General features: G+C 46.9%; 1 protein-coding gene across 13 annotated transcripts in view; it reads right to left on the minus strand.

The window, feature by feature from the left end:
* Window positions 1–19,680, minus strand: part of ARNTL (aryl hydrocarbon receptor nuclear translocator-like) — a 108,964-nt gene that overhangs the window by 49,845 nt on the left and 39,439 nt on the right. Inside the window, exon 3 of one of the 13 annotated variants that reach the window (XM_010830584.1) lies at window positions 17,985–18,128. The exons of 11 other annotated variants lie outside the window; for them this stretch is intronic. The gene's annotated coding sequence lies outside the window, so the exon portion shown is untranslated. Of the gene's footprint in view, window positions 1–9,728; window positions 10,393–17,984; window positions 18,129–19,680 lie in introns of those variants that run through there. One more of the 13 variants, XM_010830593.1, reaches the window with a different exon arrangement.

The following is a 19,680-nucleotide window of genomic DNA, read 5'->3' on the forward strand; positions in this document are numbered from 1 at the left end:
AGGTGTGGGAAACGGTCTGAAACAACCACTGCAGCTTCATGCACATCTGCCTTTGCTCATTTAACCCTAAAAGAAGCATCCTTAGGAAAAGACACTGTTACTTCTATCTTACAGAAGAGGAAACAGAGACCACAAGTGACCTGTACCTAGTCGCACAGCTCGGGGACACAGCACCCAAGTCCAGTTTGGACTGGCCTTGACACGCCCTTTCTCATCTCCCTCACCTGTGCTTCCAAAACCCTTCATTTCAGGAAAATGTATATTTGGCACCTGCCATCCCAGCTTTGGAGGGTAGGCGGTATTGCATCTCTCCCTTCCACAACCGCTGGGGCTGTTCTGGGAGACTGAATACTGAATTAGGAACTTGAAGCTATGGTCCAGTCTTCGAAGTCTTAGGCACTTTTCCCTCTCTGCTTTATGGCCACCAAAATCATGATGAAGCATTCTGAACACGAAACCTATTGCACTGGACTTCATGTGCAGGAAAAGAAAATACTAAGAGCCCACGTTTGTCACCCTGATCAAAATCCACCGCACAATGAACCCTGCAGGGCCTGGCAAAGTTTGGATGAACCCATTTGTTGGTGACAAGGCAAAGGCCTCTGGACTGCAGTTGTTCTGTCAAAACAAATTCTGAGGATGTTTCATAGGAAATGGTTCAACTCAGGCTCCCTCCAAATGATTCCTTGCAAAATCAGTCAAAGTAGGGGCCAGTCCCAATCTAATGCACCATGGGCTTACTTCCAGTGCTATGGCTATAAGATAGTACAGCCCTATGGCCGTAAGATAGTATGGCCCACAGCTAAGGGCATTGGGCACTAGAGCCAGACCACCCAGCTCCAGTCTTCACCCCACCACTTCCTTGTGTGATTCTGGACAACATTTGACCTCTGCTCCTCAGGTCCTCATTGGCAAAATGCAGCTATTGACAGTACCCACCTCACAGCTGATTGTGAACGGTAAGAAAATTCACGTAAGGAGCTTAGGACAGCCCCTGGCCTTTGAAAAGCACTCAATGAATGTTGCCAATTGTTACTATTAATATGGACTGCCATGTTGCACAAGGGCAGCGGAAGGCGCTGGAGAACACAGACACTGGGGAGGGAGATGGGAGGCTGGGAGGAGAAAGGAAGGGGGCCTGTGAGCACGAATTCCAAACTCTACCAAGGCCCGCCTATGGACCTTTGTTCTGTGTTGGTACAAAGGGCAGAACTAGGTCAACGAGGAAAACAGTGCCAAGAGGCAGATCTGGATTAGAATAAAGAAGGATTTCCTAACAGAGGAATATACCCATAACGGGGGGAGCAGGAGGCTGGGCGTGTGCGCCCCCGAGGGGACCAGGGCCTGACTGTCCTGATCAGCACAGATGGGGTCTTCCTACACAGGAGGGTGGCCACAGGAAGTGACCCCTGGACGCCCTTCCCCTGGGCCATTCTGTCACTCTGATAAGGAGCAAGTATGTGCTGATAGCCAGGGTGTGGCTTATCCAGCCTGAAGGATGGAGGCTGGACTTTGGACAGGTCTGAACATTCACAACCCTCAGGACTTTCACTTGAAGCTCTCAGTACTCCAGGTGGTGGTGGCCGAGGCAGCAGGGGCTCTGACCAGCAGTGGCTCAATGAACCAAAAGTGTTTCTTGAATGCCAGCTGGGTGGCTGGCACAGTGATTCAGAGAAAGTGAAATGACAGAGCTGTGGCCATGAACCATGAACACTGCCTTACTTTGGAGAATTTAAAGCTGGCATCAACTATGAATGCCACTGCTACATAGGGACACATAATATGAAGCAACCAGGCCTGCTAATAACTCCATGGGCTGGGACTGGGACAGGAAGGCCACAGGCAACTTCCCAACCTCTTCTCAGGCGAAGGTTTCAGGGTTCTTTATCCTGGAACCTTTAACTGACACAGCCCTTGACCCAGGTTTCCTTGGTCTCCTGGGGTGAGCTGCACACAGAGAAAGATGCTGGGACACAGTTAAATGCCAGGAGCAGGACGCAAGACAGAAAGAGGAGAATTTGCTCCTTGAAGATTGGTTCAGAGGTGGGACACACAGGAGGAATCTACCACATTGAAATCGTGTTACCTTTATAAACTATAAAAATGAAAATTTTTATTTTATCAACCAAAATATTGCTAGGTTGCATTAAAACTACAACACGCATTTGAGAAAAAGTATGAACTTCTCAAACTAAAATGCTTGCCCCTTGGAAGAAAAACCTAGACAGCATATTAAAAAGCAGAGACATCACTTTGCCGACAAAGGTCCATACAATCAAAACTATGGTTTTTCCAGTAGTCAGTCATGTACTGATGTGAGAGTTGGACCTAAAGAAGGCTAAGTTTTGAAGAATTGATGCTTTCGAACAGTGGTGCTGGAGAAGACTCTTGAGAATTCCTTGGACAGCAAGGAGATCAAAACAGTCAATCCTAAAGGAAATCAATCCCGAATGTCCATTGGAAGGACTAACGCTGAAGCTGAAGCTCCAATACTTTGGCCACCTGATGCAAAGAACCGACTCATTGGAAAAGACTCTGATACTGGGAAAGATTGAGGGCTGGAGGAGAACGGGGTGACAGAGGATGAGACAGTTGGATGGCATCATCGACACAATGGATATGAGTTTCGGCAAACTCAGGGAGGTAGTGAAGGACAGGGGAGAGTGGCGTGCTGCAGTCCATGGGGTCACAAAGAGTCGGACATGACTTAGCAACTAAACAACAACAACAAAAGCTTATCAGCTATGTTCCAGGTAGTGGAAACTGCTAATTTATACATTCTTAACTCAAAAGCAGGTGAGTGGCTGTAGGTATCAAAAGAATAACAAAAAAACCCAACAAATTATGGAGGTGACACCGAGGATATTCCATGTACTGACTTTATTCTTTGCCACATGGAAACACCTGGCAACATGTTTGAGAACCACTGTCCAGAGTGGCAAGGCACTCACTGGGCAGGAAGACAGACTCTCTGCTTAGAGAAGAGTGTGCTCAGTAACCCGAAGGCCCAGCCTGAGTAACTCGGGGCCTGGCCTGCAGTGGCCCCAACTCCTCCCTTCCCACCATGGACTCCTCAGTCCCAGCACGTCACTGTCCTTCCCTCTCCATTTGGCTTTTTGTCTGTCTGTAAGTAACTCCCACTGCTTCTTCTGGCCTGTGACCTCTTCCCTCCCACTCACTCCTCTCTGTGCTGCCCGCTACAACCTCAACTGAAAATCACTGCCCTCCAGCGCTGCAAGAGGAGTCTACCCCAGAAGCTTCCACAGCCCCTCCTTCCTCAGAAAGCCTTCCTCTTTCCCCTCCCAGCCTCAGAAAGAACTAACACCCAGAGCCCACTCAGCCCAGGCATGCCCCGGGCATCGGTCCAGGGCAAGAAAGAGACACATGTTCCAGCTCCCATGCCAGCCCTCGTCCATAGATACTGGCCGCCCAGAGGGCTACACAAAGAAGGATCCTGAGGGTCAGAGAAAAAGACCACCATGATCTGCTATCACCCTTCAACCTAGAGGTTGGAGGGCTGAGAACAGCAACACTCACGCCCCTTCCCTCCACTGTCCCAGGATAGGGCAGAGCATCCCACAAAACTCAGACCATTCCCTTTGGAGTTCCCTTGAAGTCTCCCCAGTGATCCACTCCCAGGCACTCCAAAACTGCAATATTTATATCCCCTCACTAGCACCCACGGATGCACCAAACTTCCCCTCCTGCAACACACAGCAAGTGTGCTGCACCTTTTTGCATCAGAAACTTCATAGCATCTATAAAGCTCTGCCCAAGTAGGTCAGAGAGCAACTGATTTTACCTTCGCCTTGGTATCCAAACACACAGATTCCAAAACTACCCCATTCTTAACCATCATCTCCTCCACTCACTAGCTGGTTTATTGTACATATAACTTGGTTCACTCACGCATATGATGATTATTCGACCAAACTGTCTGTCTGTCTGAGACTGTGAACCCTGAAGGGCAGAAATCAGATCTGTTTAACTCATTAGCTTCAAGCTCAGTAGAGCAGAGACCGTCAGAGAAAAGGGTAGAGACTGTGGCCTCAGGGCAGTTCTGCTGCGACTCGCCATGGGGCCCAAGTCACTGCTGTCTGAGCCTCAGCTTCCCCAACTACAATAAGATGTACTTGAACTAGAGGGTCTCTGAAGTCTCATCCAGTTCTGATGCTCCAGGAGGCCAAAAAGCACTGGAGTCACATCGTTTCAAGACATACATGGGTAATAATTACTCAGGGTCGGCCTCAGCGAGATACCACGATATAGCTCCTCTGAGAAGCATGGATCCACCATCACAATGAGTGAACAGCCCTACCGTGGATATTTAGTGTGGTGGAGTACAGGCTTGGATGGCTAAGTATGATGGACAATGAAGACTGATTTTTATTTCCCTTTGAGAACATAAGTACACTATCCTATATTTATATCCTCCATCTCCTAATTTAGACAGTGTAGAACTTCTGATCAGCACTCACTTGCCAATAACTTCCCTCTACATCTAAATGAAGAATAGGAGTCATATAAGTTCACAGATTGAATGGATGGTTGATTTACAAAGCCCTTAAAACGTGGCTGCAGGCCGATGCTGGCAACCCCATAATTAGATATGGCATACTCTGCGATGATGTATTTTTTTACTGTTTTTTAATAACTCAGTTCTCCTTCTGGGATGAGGGGAAAAATGGAATTTGTTAAAAATAAATTGAGATTTAGTAGCTTTTGAGCCGTCTGCTGCTTGTTGCTCACAATACTCTATAAATAAACGAAGCCCTGCCCTATAGTGCACTGTAAACACCCACAGACACGCGGAGCCAAATTCTTCCAATTATGACCCTGTGCCAGTTGCCAGGCTACTGCAAGGACCCACTTGAAAGGCGGCCATCTAGGCCATTTCCTGATTAAGCTGCCAAGGAGCAAGGCATCAAGGCCTGCTGCTTTGGCATCATATCTGGTCGCAAAGAATTGCTCAGTGTTCTTGAAATTAAACCTTTTCCTTGTGACCGAATTACCATTCAGAGGTAAGCGTAAAACTAACTACCCATCCGTCCATCCATCTGCCTGGGTCCTGCATGTGGTTAAGATCCTGGGCTATCACATGTTAGACTTAAATCATCATGTTTACAACGGTGTCTTTAATTGTACTGAGCAAATCAAGGTCAAACAAAAGTAGGTTAGCAATGAATGTGACAGGTGAGTCAGAGGCAGCCTGCCCTTCTACTCAACAGCTTCCCTCACCAGTCGGTTTGGGTCACTGTTGCCCAAGATAGAGGCTGAACGGTCATTTAAAAATGCATACTATGGCACTTCCCTGGTGCTCCAGAGGCTGGGACTCTGTGCTTCCACCACAGGGGGAGTGGGTTCAGCCCCTGGTCAGGGAACTAAGATTCCACATACTATGCAGTGAAGCCAAAAAGTAAATTAAAAATTAAAAATATTTTTAAAAATCAGTAATGTTTTGAGTTAAACATTGAGTTAAACAATGAGTTAAAATCTCACGCCCACGTGAGAGGGGCGATGCGGTGGGCATAGGAGGTTGGGCTGATGGCCCTGTGGTCCAACATACAAGTTGGGGTGGCCCAGCTTTCATATGGCCTCCACAAGCCATTTAAAAACTGCATGCAGAGAATCGGGAGACTGCAGCATGAGAGCCTCCCAGAGAGAGAATCTGCAACCAGCAGCACTGGAGCAAAGTGGGCTCTGGCTAGAAACAGATCACCCTCCCTCCCGACACAGCAGAGGCTCCTCATTCAGCATCAGCTCCGCTGGGTGAACGGAGAGCAGCACTTCTCAAGCTCGCCAGAAGGCTTTCTAAAGGCCCTGCAACAGAGCCCCAAGCTCAGAAATGGGGAGCCAGGTAAAGGAGAACCTGCATGTGATCACTGGTCAGATCTTCCAAACTTAAAATCGGGACCTACCCGTAGAGGGCAGAACTGTTCACACCGGGTGTCCTGGAAAACTTGGGGCCCGTGGGTCAAAGCACTGAGCCTCTCCTCCAGAGATGGCCCCAGGCATCCTTCCTAGGGCTCGCAAACCACCCAGGGTGGGGGGTTCTAGCTTCTTAATTTCTGAAATGGCCTTCAGTCTTTGTGTCGCCTCTGATTAGAATGTGTGCTTCACTGGAGCTGAGGCCCCCTCTGTCTCGTTATTGAGTGTTTCCAGAGCAACTAGAATGCTGACTGGTTTGGAGCGGGTGCTGAATAAAACAGTCACTGAGTCAAAGAATCCACGCCAAACCTCTGCAAAGCATCCTATGGACCGATCTCCCTGAATTCTTGCTGCAGTGTTAGGAGGTGGAACTCTTCTTTCTCCGGCACCAGGAGAAAACCAAGGCTGCAGAGAGCGTGTGCATTTTCCCAGGCCTGCGCATCTAATGAGCTGATGGAGCTGGAATTCCAAGCCAGGCGTGAAGAGTTCTAATCCTGGCTTTGAAGTGAGCATCTGTTGCTTTTGTAATTTAAAAGAAGCAAAGAAGAAATACTTTAAAGAAAAAAACTACGCATCAGAAAAAGCTTTCTGGCAAATGATCTAATATATGATGAATTCAGTTCCTGTGCCCGAAATCCAAGTCCCACTTCTAACTGCAGAGGGCACTGGCGTTGTGGCCTGAGCAGGAGGAAAGATTCTGGGGATTCCATTAAGGTTTGTTCCTGTTTTTCCGGAGGACCCGAAGAATGATCAGGGAGGGGAGCAGCCACCAGGAGCCACACCTACAGTCTCCGCTACTGCTAGAAATGGCAGGCCTGTTCCACGCTTCTCTGGAAAGGCTCCAAGGGCAGGCCGACAAGCAAGTCAAAAGACTGAAGATTTAAGGTGCTTGGTAAGGTAAATCAGACCCCCACCTTGAAAACTGGAATGAAGAAAGGGGAAGAAGCATACTTTTTACGACTGAAATTTTAAAAACGAAGTTTAAAAGTAGAGAGTTACATTTACCTGAATCTAGACCACTAAACCCTACTGAAGCTACGCTTATGCACCATTATCATCTATATATCATGATAAATAGAGAAGGAAACAGCAACCCGCTTCAGTATTTTTGCCTGGGAAATCCCATGGACAGAGGAGCCTGGTGGGCTACAGACCACGGGGTCGCAAAAGAGTTGGACATGACTTAGCAACTAAACAACAACAAAATTGCCATTAAATTCCTATTAGTCTGATGTGTGCATGTGCTAAGTCCCTTCAGTTGTGTCCGACTCTGCGACCCCACAGATTGTAGCTCACAGGCTCCTCTGTCCATGGAATTCTTTAGGCAAGAATACTGGAGTGGGTTGCCATTCTCTTCTCCAGGTAATCTTGCCGACCCAGGGATTGAACCCACGTCTCCTGCATTGGCAAGCAGGTTCTTTACCACTAGCACCACCTGGGAAGCCCATTAGTCTGATTTTGGGGGCCAAAAAAAACCTCTCCAGTTGGTCTGCTAGGTGCAGGTTATGGCTTGAATTTATGCGCAAACCAGCAGGTCAGTCTCACCAAAATGACTAGGTCAGTTCTAAGGCGTGGATACATTTCTCAAATATGGGAAAGAAGTGAAAATGGCAAACCATATCAGTAAAACAGGTATTTCCAAGTGCTACCAGGATGGCCCAACAGCCTTCGAGTACAAACAGCCTAGAGACACAGAACAGCCTACGAGTATGTGCATTAACCTTCTGAGTCTGAATTTCTCAGCCAGGATCCCTGGGTGGGCTGTGGGGAAAATGTTGGCCTTATCATGGCATTTTTTCTGGAGAGAGGCTTCATAAATGTCACCAGATTCACAAAGTAATCGGTGACCCCAAAAGATAAGGACACCCACCAGCCTTTTCTGCTGCCACACCTGTTTTCTCTGGATAGTCCTACTGATATAAACAACCACACAAGAACCCCCCTCAACTTCCCAGCTTTCACAGCAGACAACACGACACTGACAGTCAAGGAAAACCATCTAAGCTCTTTGCTGAACAGTGCAGCCACTGGGGATGCCCAGTCAATGACTGAAAAGAGGTCACTGGCTGGAAGAGACTGAGGGTCTGCTGAGCCCTGGCTTGAGCCTACTGTCCTGCTGCTGCTGCTGCTAAGTCGCTTCAGTCGTGTCCGACTCTTCGCAACCCCATGGACTGCAGCCTACCAGGCTCCTCCGTCCATGGGATTTTCCAGGCAAGAGTACTGGAGTGGGGTGCCATTGCCTTCTCCAGAGCCTACTGTCCAGATGGGAACAAATGGGACAATCAAGAAGACCAAGAGAGCAAACTTACAGACCAGAGAGTCTCAGGCAAAATGAACTTGAGAGTGTGTGACATGGGGAAGAACGTGGGCTCTAGAGCCAGGCAGGGTTAGGTTCAAATCCTGGCTCCATCTACAGACTAGTCCTGTAGCCTTGGGATGGGGATGAAGGCAACGATGGTACTGATGCTGAAAGCAGTATCTACAATGAGCTGTTATTTACTGACAGCACAAAGTCCAGCATTTAGTAAGCAAGTACTTATATCTTCTGAAATAATATATGTAATCTTAGCAACACTGTGAACAATTTCCATATTACCTTCACTTCACAGGGACAGCAAACAGGATTAGGAACTTTGGACCAAGGCTTAAGAGCCTGGAATGATTTACTCCCCCTTAAGGGACAGAGTAGGGACACCTCAGCAAGATGGCTAAGAATGTGTTTCTAGATTTGGGAAAAAGAAGGTTAAAAAGATTAAGTAGCATTCCGAAGGTCCACAGCTAAGTGGGATTCAAACCCGGGTCTATTTGACTCTCAGCCCAGACTCTTAACAACTAAACTTCACTGCACAGCCAAGCCTCAGCTTCCACATCTGTGAAAAGGACAATAATACTCACCCCTGCAAGGTAAGAATCTGCTGCAATGCAGGAGACCCAAGTTTGATCCCTGGGTTGGGAAGATCCCTTGGAGAAGGGAATGGCTACCCACTCCAGTATTCTTGTCTGGAGAATTCCATGGACAGAGGAGCCTGGCGGGCTACAGTCCGTGGGGTCACAAAGAGTTGGACACAACTGAGCAACTAACACTTCACTGCAGGATAAAGATTAGACAGAATGCACGTGAAAGGCTTAACACAGTACCTGGCATGCAGGAAGCGCTATAGTGCAGCTAATAAAGTCATTCCCGGACCTTTGGAAGAGAGGAGAAGACGTGGGAGGTGGCATCTGGCCACACAGATGGGACAGCATTTCACTTCACAGGATTAGGAACTCTGGACCAAAGCTTAAGAGCCTGGGATGACCTAGTCCCCCTTAGGGACAGAGAGGGGACACCTCAGCAAGATGGGTAAGGATCTGTGCACTCAGAGATGAAAGGCTTTGCATTGAAACTTGCGGTGGACTGGGGATTTGGGGAGAAAGAAATAATTCAAGCTTAAGAAGACAGTCTCAACAGACAGTGCCAGAGAGGACGGCTCTGCCTGGTCTAGGAATGTGGGTCCACTGTTTATCTGACTCCCTGATACCCTGGACACCCAAGAGAGGACAAGAGTTCCTGGGCATGTTTGTCATAAGGGAGATGCTGAGCCCCTAAGTTATCAGTAACCCCCACCTGGAACTTGAGCAGAGCCTAGGCATTCTTAATGAAAAAGAGAATTTGTTAGCATGAGCCTCCTTTGGAGTTAAATATAAAGAAATGTACCCATTGCAAGAAAGAATCAACCACTTATTGTGGCTCGTAATGTGTAACATCAACCCATCAGCAGAAAGAAGTATTAGACTTACTGACACCGTCACTGACTTACTGACAACTTTCTTAGTGAAAGACTCAACAGGGAGTTTGGAGCAGCAGAGTCTCTCCTCCGAGAGATAACTGCACGGCAGGGGACATGCACCCGGGGGCTGACATCTACCTAGGGAGGAAAACTTTATGGAGTGTCACCAGCCTCCCGCCCAGGCCAGCTCGTGCCCTCCCATTTGTCTTTTAAAAGGATTGCTATACCAAGTTATTCTGGTAAGAACCAAAGATACTCAAAGGTCTTCACCACCTGTCATCAGTCCCCTCTTTCCCTCTCCAGAGCGCTCCGTAGGCCTCAGCATCAATTTCCTGGACCATTTTAACTGCCTCTCACTAGTTCTGCTGCCTCCTCCTCCAGTCCAGCCTCCACACTGCCACCAGCTGGCTTTCTAAATAAAAGCGCTGACCACGTCACTCACCTCCTGAAAGACGTCTACTAGATTCACACTGCCCACGGAATAAACGCCAAGTCTTAACTTGCATTTGTTCATTCATTCATTTTTTTGGATTACCGACCTAATGTGTGATGATCACCTACTGTGTGCCAGGCTCTGTTTGAGAGCCTGGAGATAGGGTGGTGAATGAGAGAAACAAGACAAGGGCTCATCCTCATGGATGTACACTTCTGTGTGTGTGTGTGTGTGTGTGTGTGTGTGTGTGTGTGTGTGCGCGCGCGCATGCTCAGTCAGGTTCGACTCTTTGCGACCCCATGGACTGTAACCTGTCAGGCTCCTCTGTCCATGGAATTCTCCAGGCAAGAATACTGGAGTGGGTTGCCATTTCCTACTCCAAGGGATCTTTCCAACCTAGGGATCGAACTTGCATCTCCTACATCGGCAGGTGGATTTTTTTTTTTTAACCACTGTGCCACCTGGGAAGCCCAAAGGTATAAGACAAATGATAAAGAAGACAGAAAAATATATAATGTAAAGCCAGTGCTACTGAAGAAAAAGAAAGCAGAGTAAGAGGAAAAAAATGATGGTGTAAAGGGTAGGACAGGACAGGGCCTTTTAAACAGAGGAAAGACCATGCAACGCTGGGGGTAATCCAGGCAGAGAAGAGCTGTGCAAGGGCCTTGAGGCAAGAAAGGATGACAGAAAGGAGATAGGGGCTGGAATGGAGTGAGCAAGGCTGAGAGTGCTAAGAGATGAAACCAGGGAAGTAGGAGGGGCAGGCAGGCAGGACAGGGCAGGGAGTTCAGATTCTATTTCAAGATGCTAAGAAGCCACAGAGTGTTTTGAGCAAGGAAGTGATACAATATTATTTACTTTTTAAAAGGTCATTCTGCCTGATTGTGTGGAAGGCTGGTGGCAGTAGGGACAGAGTAGAAGCTGGGAGACCAGCGGGAGACCAGCTGGACTTGGGTAGGGAGGTGTGGTGGTTTTCAAGATATACTGTGATGGAACAGCTGGCAATTCTGCAGACAAAGTGAGGGGTGAGGGAAGGAGCAGAGTCAAAGATGACACCCACGTGTGGGGCCACATAACATGGGGAAGACTGGGGAGGAGCTGGGTTAGGTTTCTGCATAAGACTTCTGTTTAGTTCTATTGCTTCTGGGGTGCCCATCACACGTCAAAGGGTGGATGCTGCGTGGGCAGTGAGTGTGTGGGTTTTGGGCTTGGGGGAAAGGTCCCGAAAGGTTGTCAGCGTGCAGATGACTCGCAGGACGTGGCCACTCAGGTACTGCACCCCTTGGCCCTGGCTCCAGACAGACACCCAGTGTCGCCTCCCCCAGGGCTCTGTCTGGACTTTGTGCAGCGTGGACTCCTCCTCACTTCTAAAGATCTGCTCTTGTCTGCTGGGTGCCCAGGAGAGGCCACTGGGTCCTCTTCTCCCACAGCACCCTAGGACATGCCTAGGTGACAGCACAGCTCGTGTGTCATACTCTCTGCACCTTTCCCCTGGGAGCTCAAGGGCAGCATCTGTGAGTCGGTCCCTCTCCATGTCCCACCCCTCACCTGAAGCCTGGGCACAGCAAACACTGGCTAAATGAATGGCATCCTCCTCTCTGCAGAGAGATGCAAAAGAAATGATAATACATACAGGCAACTGACTCATGCTGCAGCTGCTGTCTGCAGGGCAGACGGGCAAGAAAGGAAGGCGCCGCCACAGAAACAGCAGCAGAGCTCAATGGGCTGTTCCCTTCCTTTGAGGAGTTTCTCAGCCACACAAATGAGCTTCAAGAAATCCGGGAGGTGAGAATCTCAGGGTGCTGGAGGTGTGATAAGCACTGCACCTAGGGAAGGTGTTTTGGGTTTCCGCTGCAGAAACACTGCCAAGTCCCCAAAGCACTTGGGAGGTGGAGCCAGAGGGAAGGAAACTGCCCCCTTTCCCATGGACTCCCATCATCCAGACAGTGAGCCTGGAAGTGGGTTCTACTTGCATTCCTTTACAGATGCAGACAACTGAGTCAGAGGGGTTAGTGGGTGGGCCTAAGGTCACACAGCTGGGCAGATTCACACTCCCTTCCTGAAACCGAGACCTGGCTCCCTTCTGGCACATTACACAGGCCCACTGCATCACAGGAGCTCCTATGGCAGTGGGCAGGATAGCTGGGGAGCACCTGAGCCCTGGATCACACTGGGGAAATACAGCTGTAGAGAGAGGATGAGGGGTACCCATGGTTACCAGGGAGTCCCCAGCAGGACGAAGCTGGAGCCTCATCCTCAGACATGCAGGCCGGGCCCTGGGAGCACTGTGCATGCACCCTGTTATCATTCCTTAAGCGGAAGAGACAGAGCAAGAAAGAAAGTTTAAGCCAAACCTAGCTTCTTATAAGCAGCTCAGAAATAAAAGCAAGAGAAGTGGGAAATTGTGGTTTTCATCAATTACTGCTGTTGCATGATTCTGAGAGCCCGGTAGTAGGTAGGAAGCTGTGTGAGGAGACTTGGCACCACACCAAGTGGGTTACAAAACCAGCAGCACAAAATCAGGGCAAGACCCTGGGCCAGGCAGCAGAGAACGATGGGAAAGACTCCAGAGCAGAAATATGGCTTCATACTTGCGAGATGTCAGTATATTAACCTCTCTAAGCCTCGGCTTCCTCATCTACGAAAAAGATCCAACAGTCCTTGTTCCACTACGTCGTTCTGGCTACTAGATGGGATGGCACAAGCCCCTGTGTACAGGTGTGATGCAGAACATATCGAATAACTGGTAGTTTGTTCACTGCTGAGAAAGCAAAAGAATCTGCTTATAGTATAGAAAAAATGGAAAAAAAACTATACCAAAGCTCTTATAAAAACTTAACAGGGAAAAAAAACTTAGCAGAGTGAAATGGCATCTACTAAATGGCATCTCTGAGGATCTACTAAAGCATACAAAAACTTGTTAAGAAATTGTTAGCAGCTGAGGGCCTTAATTGTCCGGAGCTGTGGTGTTGGAGAAGACTCTTGAGAGTCCCTTGGACTGCAAGGAGATCCAACTAATCCATCCTAAAGGAGATCAGTCCTGGGTGTTCTTTGGAAGGAATGATGCTAAAGCTGAAACTCCAGTACTTCGGCCACCTCATGAGAAGAGTTGACTCATTGGAAAAGACTCTGATGCTGGGAGGGATTGGGGGCTGGAGGAGAAGGGGATGACAGAGGATGAGATGGCTGGATGGCATCACCGACTCTATGGACATGAGTTTGAGTGAACTCTGGGAGTTGGTGATGGACATGGAGGCCTGGCGTGCTGCGATTCATGGGGTCACAAAGAGCCGGACACGACCGAGGGACTGAACTGAACTGAGGACCTTAACATATGGTAGGAAGAAGAGGCAGAATGGGAGGAGAAAGGAAAGAAATGGAAAAGAGAGTGGATGAATTTGAATATTTCAGTGTATTAGTAAGAGTCAAAAGAAGTTAACATATATACATTTAAAAATGCAACTTTATTACTAATGAATAAAACTGCCTATTAATTTTGTATGTTCTTTCAAACTCCTATAAAACCTTCAGTACCCCAGTTGCTTGATGACTTCTTTGACCCCCTTCTACCCACTTCCACCTGGAGTTTAATTACTCTTTCCTCTGTTAATTGATTCTTATCACTGCACAAATTACACCATCTCTGCTCACTGGGCTCCCCTACCAAATAGTGAGCTTCTGAGGGTATACACTCTTCATGATTCATCACATGGCTCATGTGGTGGCCTTGTCCTGGCCCAAGGATCCCCAGCTAGCAGCTACCAGTACGGAGCATCTCCTGAGAAGAACCTTCTTTCTATAGCAGGAAAATTTGATAGAGGACTCACATTTATAAAGTGTTGAACATCTTAGAGGTACATTTCAAATCTTAATTCATGTATTTCTCAAAATGTCCTTATGAGAATCATTTTCCGTATCTTGTAGAAGAGGATACTGAGGCTCAGAGAGGTAAGATCAGCAGTCAAAGGTTCTCACTGCTAGTAATAAACGTAATGGGGCCAGGATTTGAACCCAACTCCAGATCCCTGTTTCCACTAGACCAGATGACCTGGCATGGATTTCATGCGGCTGACAGCATCCTGGAAGGATATGCAGGGTGGGGGCTTCCCTAGTGGTTCAGATGGTAAAGAATCTGGAGGGTTTGATCCCTAGGTTAGGAAGATACCCTGTAGGAGGAAATGGCAACCCACACCAGTATTCTTGCCTGGAGAATTCCATGGACAGATAAGCCTGGCATGCTACAGTCCACAGGGTCACTACAGTTCATGGGGTCACAAAGGGTTGGACATGACTGAGCAACTTTCATCAAATACTTTTCATCAAATACTTTCATCAAATTTACCTTCAGGTTCACAACTGAGGTTAGGGCTAAGGAACTTTGGCCAATACAGGGTAACCTGTTAGCAAGAGCCAGACAACAGGTCAGACAGGCAGAGAGGAGGCCTCTGGAGAAGATGGAATTTAAAATTTCACATGCCCAAAAGTGACCACAGGAAGTTGGGGAATGTCACTTCCCTTTCTTGTCTCCACCCCCAGCTCAGTAAAGGAAACTTCCATGGTGTCCTACAGGCAAAAAGCTGCCTATCAGCCTCACAGGCTCCAACCATAGTTGGAGTCAGAAGACCTGGTCCAAGGTATTGACCCTCAGTGGCTGTGTGACACTCACTAAGTCAAACCTCTGAGGCTAAGTGTCTCCAGATGTAAATGAGGGGTGAGGGGAGTGTCTGCTTCGCAGGGAGGTCATGTGGACACCATGAGAAAATACAGGCGGGAAGGACCTATCCATGTGAAATGGCGATATATTTCAGGCGAGGGTGGCTGGAACACCTTGGATACCTCAAGACATCACCTGCCATCTCCCCATGCCAAGGCCTGGCACTCCTGTTTAAATGCTGACATGACCTTTGCCCTGAGGGCTCAGACCCTAATAGAAAAGACAAGGCAGGCCTAGTGGAGCAGCAGAAAAGGAAGCCGCGACTTTTCTCCCAAAGGCTCCCTGGGACAAGTAAAATCCTCATGCAAGTATTTAACAATTAAACTGATAACAACAGTTGGGGGACATTTTTGTCATCTTGTAGGATGATAACTGTGACCAAAATCAAGGTATGTAAATCATTTAATTAAATCTATAGATGTATATTTTGAATGCTTTTCTAAGACAAATGTGTAATTTTGATGGCATATTTGTGAGTTTTTAAAGTTTACTTTGCTCAGGCATGGTGAAGCAAAAACTGGATTACTGGAGCCATAATTGGATACTCTTGAAAGGACTGTGACTTAGTACAGCTTTTTTGGAGGGCAATTAGACACTACTGATTCAGTTTGTAAATGGCAAACTACTTAAGCCAAATGTCCTACTTTCAGGTGTCTATGTGCAGGAGAATCTCACGCAGAAGTTCACAGGTGGGCGTAACAATTTCCACATCAGCAGTGATTGTAATGGTAAAAAATCAGCAGCAAACTGAGTGTCTACCCATACAAGGGTGATTGAAAAAGTTTCAAAGGTACCCATATCATGGATTACAACTATTATACACAGTAAGGTACATTTATCTGTACATGTCAACTTGAAAAGAAAACCATAATAACTGACAGTTGGCTAAAAAAAAAAAAAAGGAAAACTGTAGGCATAGACAGAGTCCATTTCTATGAAAGTAAAAACATGTATATTGGGCATGAGGGCAAAGGGAATACAAGGGGATACAAAGGGGTTAAGGGGATATAAAAGGGTTAAGGGGATACAAGCAAATGAAGAAGTCCAGGACTATATCCAACAAAGCCTCAAGAGTGCCAATCCTGAGGGAAGGTGGGGAGGGCAGGTGTCGCGGAAGACTTATGTCCTGTATGTTAGACACTTCAGGGTTGTCCAAATTTCTTATAAATGTATGCTTTCTCATGATAACAAAAACCAAAAAATGTTGATGCTCATAGAATAATAATAACTTTAAAATTGCTTGCAAGGACTCCCATTAAGTAAACACTCTGGGGTCCAGCACCCTCCTCCTGCATGTGGCCCCCAGATCTGTGCACGCTCACTAGCTGGAAGAGGGTGAGGGCCTGCCTGAGAAAAACTGACGGATAAGGATGATCTCCACAACTAAGAATCTCCAGCTTCTCACATCTTTCAATAAGGATTCTGCTAAATTACAACTATTTCAATGAGATGAACTTAACATTCAAAAAACAAAGACCATGGCATCTGGTCCCATCACTTCATCGCAAATAGATGAGGAAGCGATGGAAACAGTGACAGACTTTATTTTCTTGGGCTCCAAAATCACTGCAGACAGTGACTGCAGCCATGAAATTAAAAAATGCTTGCTCCTTGGAAGAAAAGTTATGATAAACCTAGGCCACATATTAAAAAGCAGAGACATCACTTTGCCAACAAAGGTCCATATAATCAAAGCTATGGTTTTTCCAGTAGTTGTGTACAAATGTGAGAATTGGACCATAAAGAAGGTTGAGTGATGAAGAATTGATGCCTTCAAACTGTGGTGTTGGAGAAGACTCTTGAGAGTCCCTTGAAGTGCAAGGAGATCAAATCAGTCCATCCTAAGAGAAATCAACCCTGAATATTCATTGGAAAGGCTGAAGCTGAAGATCCAATACTTTGGCCACTTGAGGCAAAGAGCTGACTCATTGGAAAAGACCCTGATGCTGGGAAAGACTGAAGGCAGGAGAAGGGGATGACAGAGGATGAGATTTGGATGGCATCACCAACTCAATGGACATGAGTTTGAGAAAACTCCAGGAAATGGTGAAGGACAGAGAAACCTGGCATGCTGCCATCCATGGGATTGCAAAGAGTTGGATATGACTGAGCAAATGAACAACAACAATGAGATGACCAATAAAAAGGACTAAGTATCTTTAATTGTTCAAATTTGCAACATCATAAGTTACTGAATTAAAGCAGGTAACTTGTGTTCAACCTCCCTTAAATAGAAGCAATCAAAATTTATATCCGGCCTTAGCCAACATTTTACATTGACTTATAAGTCTTGCTAAAGACTTCTTAAAAATTATTAAGGACGGAAATCCACAGGAGGAGAGAGGTGACTGTACTAAACCCAAAAGAGTCTAAATAAAACACTGAAGCTACTTGGCTTATCACAAAAATGACAGCTTAGCAAGTGAAACAATCTTCCTCTCTATGGTCAAAGTTGCTGGTGAAAATAATTCTCAGTTGATGCACCATGTCTAAGAGGTGTTGGTTACATTTAGCGCAGACTACAGATTCAGTTACCTACAGGCCATGTATAGGAGCAGGGGCTGGGTGGGGCTGGGCAGCTGGAGAAACAGGTCCTTGTAAGAGGGACGGCCTTCTTCATCAATGCCATGAGGGTAGATGGACCCAGTGCTGCTAGATCTTCGGATTTTCACGAAGATCTAGAAATCCAGATTTCTAGACAACACCTCTCAATTTTTAAATGTTACTCACTAATATAAAGGTTTTAAAACATTGTGAGCACTTAACAAAATACATCTGCAGGCCAAAAGCAGCCAGTGAGTAGAAAATTTTCAACCTCTGTCTACATGTTTAATTTTTGATCAATTTTATTTTTGGAAGGATGAGTGGAGGCAGTGAAATGGTATGGGATGGAGATAAACACCAGAGAGGCAAACCTGTTAAGAAAATATTCCTAACACACTTGAGAAAACAGTGGTAGCTTTCTACACCTAATGCTGAATAAATTGCTTCCATTTCTTCAGCTATATTAGGTACAAAGCTCAAAGAGTGCGTATTTCTCAAGCAACTTCTCAGGAATTTGTCCTAAGCAAATGCCCACAATTTACTGTCAATGAATTTTACAAAAACTTAACTGTACCACTACATATTAAATGCTTACCATAAAGATTTAAAATCAGATGAGCAACCACAGAATCGCTCCTCTGTGCCAGGTGCTATTCAGACATTTGGCACCTGGCATCACCAATGTAGGTCACACAGCCTCTGGGCAAGATTCCAGTGAAAGCCTGTCTGACAAATCTCCCTCCAAAACAAAACAAAAAAAAACAAAAACAACAAAGAACTTAGAGTCAACATCATAAAACTGTGCTCAGCCATTTTTTTCCAAAGTCAAAACGATAAAAGAGATATTTGTGTTAATAATAACATCCATAATAATAATAACATGCTAATAATAATATCTGCACACAGTTTGCAATTCACAAAGTGCTTTTCCTACACTACCACTTCATTTACTCCTCACAACCTTTAATGGTGCATTTTAGACTCCGTATGTTGTCCAAAGTTACTTTTTTAAAACAACAGTAAAATGATAACAGATACTCAGCATTTTCTACATACCGTGTACCGTGCTAAGCATGTTTTCATCTCACCCTCACAAGAACCTCACAGAGGTGATTAGTATGGTCATTGTCCCATTTTACAGGTGAGAAAACTGAGGTTTAAAGAGCACGGGTCCCCACCACTAACAGGCACAGAGTCAACACTGTGAGGCACGTCTGCCTCACACCAGCATGCTGAGTGCCCCAGAGGCCATTTCCCTGTGAGCTGACTTCTGTTTGTTGCCAGTACATCTGGAAGCCGCAGCCAAGTCCTCCTGTTCCCCATCCCCACCCTACCCATGCCCACTTTCCCAACTTGGTCAGAAGCCATTTTTAATTTTTATGTCTCCCACTCAAAACCAGCATGAGACACAAGGAGCTCAGCCAGCCTGCTCCTGGAGAGCCCTGGAGGCCTGGTGAGGTGCCCTGGGAGACCAGCCTTCCCTGCTGCCAGCCAATGCCTGGTGCCTTGCTAGCCTGCTGGGGTCTAGGTGGGGCTTTCACATCCCTGTCGCCTGAGTGGGGTCTGGGAAGGGGGTCCTGATAGTCATAACAACCCCATGAGGGAAAGGGGAGGTGACTTTGGCTAGAGGGAGGAGGAGAAAATCTATTTAGCCAATAGCTCTGTTGTATCTGTTATTCAGAGCCCCACATCAGACCCCTGAGACAGTGAGGCATGGTCTCTAATGTGCACAAAGATAAATTATACAAGCAAAAGCATCAAGCAAGAAACACACACACACACACATAGTCACCAGCATAGGCACCCACACACACTTGGAATCACGGAGCAGCTGCTTGTAGGGCAGTAACTCTTGTCCTCTTATCCCCTCTGTGGCCCCCTCCATCCTGACTGTACAAGATGCTACCTGCCACAGAGGCCACACCAGGGATGGTCCCAAGTGGCTGCAGAAGGGCGAGGAGGTAGGCGCACAGGTCAGGATGGCCCATGGCGGTCAGTGCCATCCCAAGTGTGTGCAGGTAGGTCCAGAGGAGCAAAGGAAGGGCGAGGGTTCTGTCCTAGGGGTAGAAGAGGGTCCACTTTCTTATACAAGGATGAAGGTGGGTTCACAAGGTGGAAGAAAGATGAAGGGACAGACCCTGCCAGGAACAGATGCCTCCTTAGCACCACTGACTAGGACATGGAAACAGGAGGGACAGTGTGGGCTAAACTGTAGGACCCCAGGGAGTTCACGCTCACAGCCCAGACTCCTGGGATGCAAGGGGCAAGGAGATACAGCAGGTGAGTGGCTA

Source organism: Bison bison, unplaced genomic scaffold (genome assembly GCF_000754665.1).
Source record: "Bison bison bison isolate TAMUID 2011002044 unplaced genomic scaffold, Bison_UMD1.0 scf7180017864518, whole genome shotgun sequence".
NCBI classification, from domain to species: Eukaryota; Metazoa; Chordata; class Mammalia; order Artiodactyla; family Bovidae; genus Bison; species Bison bison.